Source organism: Lithobates pipiens, unplaced genomic scaffold (genome assembly GCF_037356315.1).
Source record: "Lithobates pipiens isolate NorthernLeopardFrog02 unplaced genomic scaffold, aLitPip1_a1.2 Scaffold_16, whole genome shotgun sequence".
In the NCBI taxonomy this organism is placed as follows: Eukaryota; Metazoa; Chordata; class Amphibia; order Anura; family Ranidae; genus Lithobates; species Lithobates pipiens.
In genome coordinates this window covers 2245640-2256061 of record NW_027507748.1, presented here as the reverse complement: position 1 = coordinate 2256061, position 10422 = coordinate 2245640, and positions in this window count along the sequence as shown.

Genomic DNA, 10422 nt, shown 5'->3' with positions numbered 1-10422 from the left:
TGGGGTCCCCGGCTCCCTTCCGTGTATGGGGGGGATCGGAGGGCCGTGGGGACCCCGGCTCCCTTCCGTGTATGGGGGGATCGGAGGGCGGTGGGGTCCCCGGCTCCCTTCCATGTATGGGGGGGGGGGGATCGGAGGGCGGTGGGGTCCCCGGCTCCCTTCCGTGTATGGGGGGATCGGAGGGCGGTGGGGTCCCCGACTCCCTTCCATGTATGGGGGGGGGATCGGAGGGCGGTGGGGTCCCCGGCTCCCTTCCGTGTATGGGGGGATCGGAGGGCGGTGGGGACCCCGGCTCCCTTCCGTGTATGGGGGGGGGGATCGGAGGGCGGTGGGGTCCCCGACTCCCTTCCATGTATGGGGGGGGGGATCGGAGGGCGGTGGAGTCCCCGGCTCCCTTCCGTGTATGGGGGGGGATCGGAGGTCGGTGGAGTCCCCGGCTCCCTTCCATGTATGGGGGAGGATCGGAGGGCGGTGGAGTCCCCGGCTCCCTTCCGTGTATGGGGGAGGGCGGTGGAGTCCCCGGCTCCCTTCCGTGTATGGGGGGGATCGGAGGTCGGTGGGGTCCCCGGCTCCCTTCCGTGTATGGGGGAGGATCGGAGGTCGGTGGAGTCCCCGGCTCCCTTCCGTGTATGGGGGGGATCGGAGGTCGGTGGAGTCCCCGGCTCCCTTCCGTGTATGGGGGGGGGGGGATCGGAGGTCGGTGGAGTCCCCGGCTCCCTTCCGTGTATGGGGGAGGATCGGAGGTCGGTGGAGTCCCCGGCTCCCTTCCATGTATGGGGGAGGATCGGAGGGCGGTGGAGTCCCCGGCTTCCTTCTGTGTATGGGGGGGATCGGAGGGCGGTGGGGTCCCCGGCTTCCTTCTGTGTATGGGGGGGATCGGAGGGCGGTGGGGTCCCCGGCTTCCTTCTGTGTATGGGGGGGATCGGAGGGCGGTGGGGTCCCCGGCTCCCTTCCGTGTATGGGGGGGATCGGAGGGCGGTGGGGTCCCCGGCTTCCTTCTGTGTATGGGGGGGGGATCGGAGGTCGGTGGAGTCCCCGGCTCCCTTCCGTGTATGGGGGGATCGGAGGGCGGTGGGGACCCCGGCTCCCTTCCGTGTATGGGGGGATCGGAGGGCGGTGGGGACCCCGGCTCCCTTCCGTGTATGGGGGGATCGGAGGGCGGTGAGGTCCCCGGCTCCCTTCCGTGTATGGGGGGAGGATCGGAGGGCCGTGGGGACCCCGGCTCCCTTCCGTGTATGGGGGGGATCGGAGGGTGGTGAGGTCCCGGCTCCCTTCCGTGTATGGGGGGGATCGGAGGGTGGTGAGGTCCCGGCTCCCTTCCGTGTATGGGGGGGGATCGGAGGTCGGTGGAGTCCCCGGCTCCCTTCCGTGTATGGGGGAGGATCGGAGGGCGGTGGGGACCCCGGCTCCCTTCCGTGTATGGGGGGGATCGGAGGGCGGTGGGGACCCCGGCTCCCTTCCATGTATGGGGGGGATCGGTGGGCCGTGGGGACCCCGGCTCCCTTCCGTGTATGGGGGGATCGGAGGGCGGTGAGGTCCCCGGCTCCCTTCCGTGTATGGGGGGAGGATCGGAGGGCCGTGGGGACCCCGGCTCCCTTCCGTGTATGGGGGGGATCGGAGGGTGGTGAGGTCCCGGCTCCCTTCCGTGTATGGGGGGGGATCGGAGGTCGGTGGAGTCCCCGGCTCCCTTCCGTGTATGGGGGGGATCGGAGGGTGGTGAGGTCCCGGCTCCCTTCCGTGTATGGGGGGGATTGGAGGGCGGTGAGGTCCCCGGCTCCCTTCCGTGTATGGGGGGGATTGGAGGGCGGTGAGGCCCGGCTCCCTTCCGTGTATGGGGGGGATCGGAGGGCGGTGGGGTCCCCGGCTCCCTTCCGTGTATGGGGGGGATCGGAGGGTGGTGGGGTCCCCGGCTCCCTTCCGTGTTTGGGGGGGATCGGAGGGCGGTGGGGACCCCGGCTCCCTTCCGTGTTTGGGGGGGATCGGAGGGCGGTGGGGACCCCGGCTCCCTTCCGTGTTTGGGGGGGATCGGAGGGCGGTGGGGACCCCGGCTCCCTTCCGTGTTTGGGGGGGATCGGAGGGCGGTGGGGTCCCCGGCTCCCTTCCGTGAATGGGGGGGATCGGAGGGCGGTGGGGTCCCCGGCTCCCTTCCGTGTTTGGGGGGGATCGGAGGGCGGTGGGGACCCCGGCTCCCTTCCGTGTTTGGGGGGGATCGGAGGGCGGTGGGGACCCCGGCTCCCTTCCGTGTTTGGGGGGGATCGGAGGGCGGTGGGGTCCCCGGCTCCCTTCCGTGTTTGGGGGGGATCGGAGGGCGGTGGAGTCCCCGGCTCCCTTCCGTGTATGGGGGAGGATCAGAGGGCGGTGGGGTCCCCGGCTCCCTTCCGTGTATGGGTGGGGGGATCGGAGGTCGGTGGAGTCCCCGGCTCCCTTCCGTGTATGGGGGGGGGGGGATCGGAGGTCGGTGGAGTCCCCGGCTCCCTTCCATGTATGGGGGAGGATCGGAGGGCGGTGGGGTCCCCGGCTCCCTTCCGTGTATGGGGGGGATCGGAGGGTGGTGAGGTCCCCGGCTCCCTTCCATGTATGGGGGAGGATCGGAGGGCGGTGGGGTCCCCGGCTCCCTTCCGTGTATGGGGGGGGGGGATCGGAGGTCGGTGGAGTCCCCGGCTCCCTTCCGTGTATGGGGGGGATCGGAGGGTGGTGAGGTCCCGGCTCCCTTCCGTGTATGGGGGGATCGGAGGGCGGTGGGGACCCCGGCTCCCTTCCGTGTATGGGGGGGGGGGGGATTGGAGGTCGGTGGAGTCCCCGGCTCCCTTCCGTGTATGGGGGGGGGATCGGAGGTCGGTGGGGTCCCCGGCTCCCTTCCGTGTATGGGGGGGGGGATCGGAGGTCGGTGGAGTCCCCGACTCCCTTCCGTGTATGGGGGGGATCGGAGGGCGGTGGGGTCCCCGGCTCCCTTCCGTGTATGGGGGGGATCGGAGGGCGGTGGGGTCCCCGGCTTCCTTCTGTGTATGGGGAGGATCGGAGGGTGGTGAGGACCCCGGCTCCCTTCCGTGTATGGGGAGGGCGGTGGGGTCCTCGGCTTCCTTCTGTGTATGGGGGGATCGGAGGGCGGTGGGGTCCCCGGCTCCCTTCCGTGTATGGGGGGGATCGGAGGGCGGTGGGGTCCCCGGCTTCCTTCTGTGTATGGGGAGGATCGGAGGGTGGTGAGGACCCCGGCTCCCTTCCGTGTATGGGGAGGGCGGTGGGGTCCTCGGCTTCCTTCTGTGTATGGGGGGATCGGAGGGCGGTGGGGTCCCCGGCTTCCTTCCGTGTATGGGGGGGGGGGGGATCGGAGGGCGGTGGGGTCCTCGGCTTCCTTCTGTGTATGGGGGGATCGGAGGGCGGTGGGGTCCCCGGCTTCCTTCCGTGTATGGGGGGGGATCGGAGGGCGGTGGGGTCCCTGGCTCCCTTCCGTGTTTGGGGGGGATCGGAGGGCGGTGGGGTCCCCGGCTCCCTTCCGTGTTTGGGGGGGATCGGAGGGCGGTGGGGACCCCGGCTCCCTTCCGTGTTTGGGGGGGATCGGAGGGCGGTGGGGTCCCCGGCTTCCTTCTGTGTATGGGGGGGATCGGAGGGCGGTGGGGTCCCCGGCTCCCTTCCGTGTTTGGGGGGGATCGGAGGGCGGTGGGGACCCCGGCTCCCTTCCGTGTTTGGGGGGGATCGGAGGGCGGTGGGGACCCCGGCTCCCTTCCGTGTTTGGGGGGGATCGGAGGGCGGTGGGGTCCCCGGCTCCCTTCCGTGTTTGGGGGGGATCGGAGGGCGGTGGGGTCCCCGGCTCCCTTCCGTGTTTGGGGGGGATCGGAGGTCGGTGGAGTCCCCGGCTCTCTTCCGTGTATGGGGGGGGGGGGATCGGAGGTCGGTGGGGTCCCCGGCTCCCTTCCGTGTATGGGGGGGGGGGGGATCGGAGGTCGGTGGAGTCCCCGGCTCCCTTCCGTGTATGGGGGGGATCAGAGGGCGGTGGAGTCCCCGGCTCCCTTCCGTGTATGGGGGGGATCGGAGGGCGGTGGGGTCCCCGGCTTCCTTCTGTGTATGGGGAGGATCGGAGGGTGGTGAGGACCCCGGCTCCCTTCCGTGTATGGGGAGGGCGGTGGGGTCCCCGGCTTCCTTCCGTGTATGGGGGGGGGGGGATCGGAGGGCGGTGGGGTCCTCGGCTTCCTTCTGTGTATGGGGGGATCGGAGGGCGGTGGGGTCCCCGGCTTCCTTCCGTGTATGGGGGGGGGGGATCGGAGGGCGGTGGGGTCCTCGGCTTCCTTCTGTGTATGGGGGGATCGGAGGGCGGTGGGGTCCCCGGCTTCCTTCCGTGTATGGGGGGGGATCGGAGGGCGGTGGGGTCCCCGGCTCCCTTCCGTGTTTGGGGGGGATCGGAGGGCGGTGGGGTCCCCGGCTCCCTTCCGTGTTTGGGGGGGATCGGAGGGCGGTGGGGACCCCGGCTCCCTTCCGTGTTTGGGGGGGATCGGAGGTCGGTGGGGTCCCCGGCTCCCTTCCGTGTATGGGGGAGGGCGGTGGGGACCCCGGCTCCCTTCCGTGTATGGGGGGGATCGGAGGGCGGTGGGGACCCCGGCTCCCTTCCGTGTATGGGGGGGATCGGAGGGCGGTGGGGACCCCGGCTCCCTTCCGTGTATGGGGGAGGGCGGTGGGGACCCCGGCTCCTTTCCGTGTATGGGGGGGATCGGAGGGCGGTGGGGTCCCCGGCTCCTTTCCGTGTATGGGGGGGATCGGAGGGCGGTGGGGACCCCGGCTCCTTTCCGTGTATGGGGGGGATCGGAGGGCGGTGGGGTCCCTGGCTCCTTTCCGTGTATGGGGGGGGATCGGAGGGCGGTGGGGTCCCCAGGCCGCTCTGAGTAGCCGGGATATCATGTGATCACGATGACCAATTATAGCAATTTCCATGGAAACAATGTAAACAAACTCATTAATGGATTTCATACATGACAGCTGATTTACTGCTGTGCTGCGATTGGCCCACAGCTATCACATGGTACAAGGAAGTTCATAGGTGCTTTGTACCATGATTTTGCATCAGGAATACTTTTTAACCGTTATGATTTTCATCCAAGACACGCAGCTTAGGTGGTCACATGGTACAAAGCACCTATGAACTTCCTTGTACCATGTGATAGCTGTGGGCCAATCGCAGCACAGCAGTAAATCAGCTGTCATGTATGAAATCCATTAATGAGTTTGTTTCCATGGAAATTGCTATAATTGGTCATCGTGATCACATGATATCCCGGCCACTCAGAGCGGCCTCCTACCAAGCACTGCGGATCTACGCACTCCAGGGGGCGCTCTCCCGTACATGTCTGCAATGATGTACAGATACGACTCTGTGCCCATAGTGTACACACCGCCCGTCCATGCCAGTGACATTAGAGTGTCAGCTCCTCTGTACAGAGACTGATGTGATTGGCTCAGTGATCTCTGTACAGCACTGTGGTATATGTCAGAGCTCTATACACTCGCCGGCCCCTTTATTAGGTCCCCCTTGCTAGTAGCGGGTTGGACCCCCTTTGGCCTTCATTCTTGGTGGTATAGATACAACAAGGGGTTGGAAACAGAGATTTTCCTCCATAGTGACATCACACAGTCGCTGCAGATTTGTCAGCTGTACATCCAGGATGCCAATCTCCCGTTCCACCACATCCCAAAGGTGCTCTATTGGATGAGATGTGGTGAGTGTGGAGGCCATTGGAGGACAGTCACCATTACACCCCCACCACCAGCCTGAACCGGTGATACCCCATCCCCCGCACCATTACACCCCCACCACCAGCCTGAACCGGTGATAGAAGGCAGGATGGATCGGTGCGCCAAATTCTGCCCCCACCATCTGAATGCCGGAGGTGAAATCCAGACTCATCAGACCAGACAATGTTTTTACAATCTTCTATTGTCCGGTGTCGGTGATCCTGTGCCAATTGTAGCCTCAGTTTCCTGTTCTTAGCTGATAGGAGTGGCATCCGGTGTGGTCTTCTGCTGCTGTAGCCCATCTGCTCCAAGGTTGGATGTGTTGTGTGTCCAGAGATGGTATTCTGCATACCTCGGGTGTAACAGAACTGCGCTATATGTCAGCAGTAAAACAAACTCAAAGTTGTGTAGAATCACTGGCAGTACATTGAGAAGGGGCTCCGGGGATCTTCTCAGACTGATTGGCTGCATTGTAATATGTGAATCTCTATTTACTATGCTAATACTGCCATCTAGTGGTGGGGAAAGGTTAGTGCAGGGATGGTGAGAGCCCCTAATATACCCACTAGTTATAACACTGAGTTCCCAGGTCTGTACACCCGCTGTGCCCATTATGAGGGGTTCCCACCATCCCTGTGCTGAGTTCCCGGGTCTGTACACCCGCTGTGCCCATTATGAGGGGTTCCCCCCATCCCTGTGCTGAGTTCCTGGATCTGTACACCCGCTGTGCCCATTATGAGGGGTTCCCACCATCCCTGTGCTGAGTTCCCAGGTCTGTACACCCGCTGTGCCCATTATGAGGGGTTCCCACCATCCCTGTGCTGAGTTCCCGGGTCTGTACACCCGCTGTGCCCATTATGACGGGTTCCCATCATCCCTGTGCCGAGTTCCCGGGTCTGTACACCCGCTGTGCCCATTATGAGGGGCTCCCACCATCCCTGAGCTGAGTTCCCGGGTCTGTACACCCGCTGTGCCCATTATGAGGGGTTCCCACCATCCCTGTGCCGAGTTCCCGGGTCTGTACACCCGCTGTGCCCATTATGAGGGGCTCCCACCATCCCTGAGCTGAGTTCCCGGGTCTGTACACCCGCTGTGCCCATTATGAGGGGTTCCCACCATCCCTGAGCTGAGTTCCCGGGTCTGTACACCCGCTGTGCCCATTATGACGGGTTCCCATCATCCCTGTGCCGAGTTCCCGGGTCTGTACACCCGCTGTGCCCATTATGAGGGGTTCCCACCATCCCTGTGCCGAGTTCCCGGGTCTGTACACCCGCTGTGCCCATTATGAGGGGTTCCCATCATCCCTGTGCCGAGTTCCCGGGTCTGTACACCCGCTGTGCCCGTTATGAGGGGTTCCCACCATCCCTGTGCTGAGTTCCCGGGGTCTGTACACCCGCTGTGCCCGTTATGAGGGGTTCCCACCATCCCTGTGCTGAGTTCCCGGGTCTGTACACCCGCTGTGCCCATTATGAGGGGTTCCCATCATCCCTGTGCCGAGTTCCCGGGTCTGTACACCCGCTGTGCCCGTTATGAGGGGTTCCCACCATCCCTGTGCTGAGTTCCCGGGTCTGTACACCCGCTGTGCCCATTATGAGGGGTTCCCATCATCCCTGTGCCGAGTTCCCGGGTCTGTACACCCGCTGTGCCCGTTATGAGGGGTTCCCACCATCCCTGTGCTGAGTTCCCGGGTCTGTACACCCGCTGTGCCCATTATGAGGGGTTCCCACCATCCCTGTGCTGAGTTCCCGGGTCTGTACACCCGCTGTGCCCATTATGAGGGGTTCCCACCATCACTGTGCTGAGTTCCCGGGTCTGTACACCCGCTGTGCCCATTATGAGGGGTTCCCCCCATCCCTGTGCTGAGTTCTCGGGTCTGTACACCCGCTGTGCCCATTATGAGGGGTTCCCACCATCCCTGTGCCGAGTTCCCGGGTCTGTACACCCGCTGTGCCCATTATGAGGGGTTCCCACCATCCCTGTGCCGAGTTCCCGGGTCTGTACACCCGCTGTGCCCATTATGAGGGGTTCCCACCATCCCTGTGCCGAGTTACCGGGTCTGTACACCCGCTGTGCCCATTATGAGGGGTTCTCACCATCCCTGTGCCGAGTTCCCGGGTCTGTACACCCGCTGTGCCCATTATGAGGGGTTCCCACCATCCCTGTGCTGAGTTCCCGGGTCTGTACACCCGCTGTGCCCATTATGAGGGGTTCCCACCATCCCTGTGCCGAGTTCCCGGGTCTGTACACCCGCTGTGCCCATTATGAGGGGTTCCCACCATCCCTGTGCCGAGTTCCCAGGTCTGTACACCCGCTGTGCCCATTATGAGGGGTTCCCACCATCCCTGTGCTGAGTTCCCGGGTCTGTACACCCGCTGTGCCCATTATGAGGGGTTCCCACCATCCCTGTGCTGAGTTCCCGGGTCTGTACACCCGCTGTGCCCATTATGAGGGGTTATGAGGGGTTCCCACCATCCCTGTGCCGAGTTCCCGGGGTCTGTACACCCGCTGTGCCCGTTATGAGGGGTTCCCACCATCCCTGTGCTGAGTTCCCGGGGTCTGTACACCCACTGTGCCCATTATGAGGGGTTCCCACCATCCCTGTGCTGAGTTCCCGGGTCTTTACACCCGCTGTGCCCATTATGAGGGGTTCCCACCATCCCTGTGCCGAGTTCCCGGGTATGTACACCCACTGTGCCCATTATGAGGGGTTCCCACCATCCCTGTGCTGAGTTCCCGGGTCTGTACACCCGCTGTGCCCATTATGAGGGGTTCCCACCATCCCTGTGCTGAGTTCCCGGGTCTGTACACCCGCTGTGCCCATTATGAGGGGTTCCCACCATCCCTGTGCTGAGTTCCCGGGTCTGTACACCCGCTGTGCCCATTATGAGGGGTTCCCACCATCCCTGTGCTGAGTTCCCGGGTCTGTACACCCGCTGTGCCCATTATGAGGGGTTCCCACCATCCCTGTGCTGAGTTCCTGGGTCTGTACACCCGCTGTGCCCATTATGAGGGGTTCCCACCATCCCTGTGCTGAGTTCCTGGGTCTGTACACCCGCTGTGCCCATTATGAGGGGTTCTCACCATCCCTGTGCTGAGTTCCCGGGTCTGTACACCCGCTGTGCCCATTATGAGGGGTTCCCACCATCCCTGTGCTGAGTTCCCGGGTCTGTACACCCGCTGTGCCCATTATGAGGGGTTCCCACCATCCCTGTGCTGAGTTCCCGGGTCTGTACACCCGCTGTGCCCATTATGAGGGGTTCCCACCATCCCTGTGCTGAGTTCCCGGGTCTGTACACCCGCTGTGCCCATTATGAGGTCGTTCCCACCATCCCTGTGCTGAGTTCCCGGGTCTGTACACCCGCTGTGCCCATTATGAGGGGTTCCCACCATCCCTGTGCTGAGTTCCCGGGTCTGTACACCCGCTGTGCCCATTATGAGGTCGTTCCCACCATCCCTGTGCTGAGTTCCCGGGTCTGTACGCCCGCTGTGCCCATTATGAGGGGTTCCCACCATCCCTGTGCTGAGTTCCCGGGTCTGTACACCCGCTGTGCCCATTATGAGGGGTTCCCACCATCCCTGAGCTGAGTTCCTGGGTCTGTACACCCGCTGTGCCCATTATGAGGGGTTCCCACCATCCCTGTGCCGAGTTCCCGGGTCTGTACACCCGCTGTGCCCATTATGAGGGGTTATGAGGGGTTCCCACCATCCCTGTGCCGAGTTCCCGGGTCTGTACACCCGCTGTGCCCATTATGAGGTCGTTCCCACCATCCCTGTGCTGAGTTCCCGGGTCTGTACGCCCGCTGTGCCCATTATGAGGGGTTCCCACCATCCCTGTGCTGAGTTCCCGGGTCTGTACACCCGCTGTGCCCATTATGAGGGGTTCCCACCATCCCTGTGCTGAGTTCCCGGGTCTGTACACCCGCTGTGCCCATTATGAGGGGTTCCCATCATCCCTGAGCTGAGTTCCCGGGTCTGTACACCCGCTGTGCCCATTATGAGGGGTTCTCACCATCCCTGTGCTGAGTTCCCAGGTCTGTACACCCGCTGTGCCCATTATGAGGGGTTCCCACCATCCCTGTGCTGAGTTCCCGGGTCTGTACACCCGCTGTGCCCAATATGAGGGGTTCCCACCATCCCTGAGCTGAGTTCCCGGGTCTGTACACCCGCTGTGCCCAATATGAGGGGTCCCACCATCCCTGTGCTGAGTTCCCGGGTCTGTACACCCGCTGTGCCCAATATGAGGGGTTCCCACCATCCCTGAGCTGAGTTCCCGGGTCTGTACACCCGCTGTGCCCATTATGACGGGTTCCCATCATCCCTGTGCCGAGTTCCCGGGTCTGTACACCCGCTGTGCCCATTATGAGGGGTTCCCACCATCCCTGTGCCGAGTTCCCGGGTCTGTACACCCGCTGTGCCCATTATGAGGGGTTCCCACCATCCCTGTGCTGAGTTCCCGGGTCTGTACACCCGCTGTGCCCATTATGAGGGGTTCCCACCATCCCTGTGCTGAGTTCCCGGGTCTGTACACCCGCTGTGCCCATTATGAGGGGTTCCCATCATCCCTGTGCCGAGTTCCCGGGTCTGTACACCCGCTGTGCCCGTTATGAGGGGTTCCCACCATCCCTGTGCTGAGTTCCCGGGGTCTGTACACCCGCTGTGCCCGTTATGAGGGGTTATGAGGGGTTCCCACCATCCCTGTGC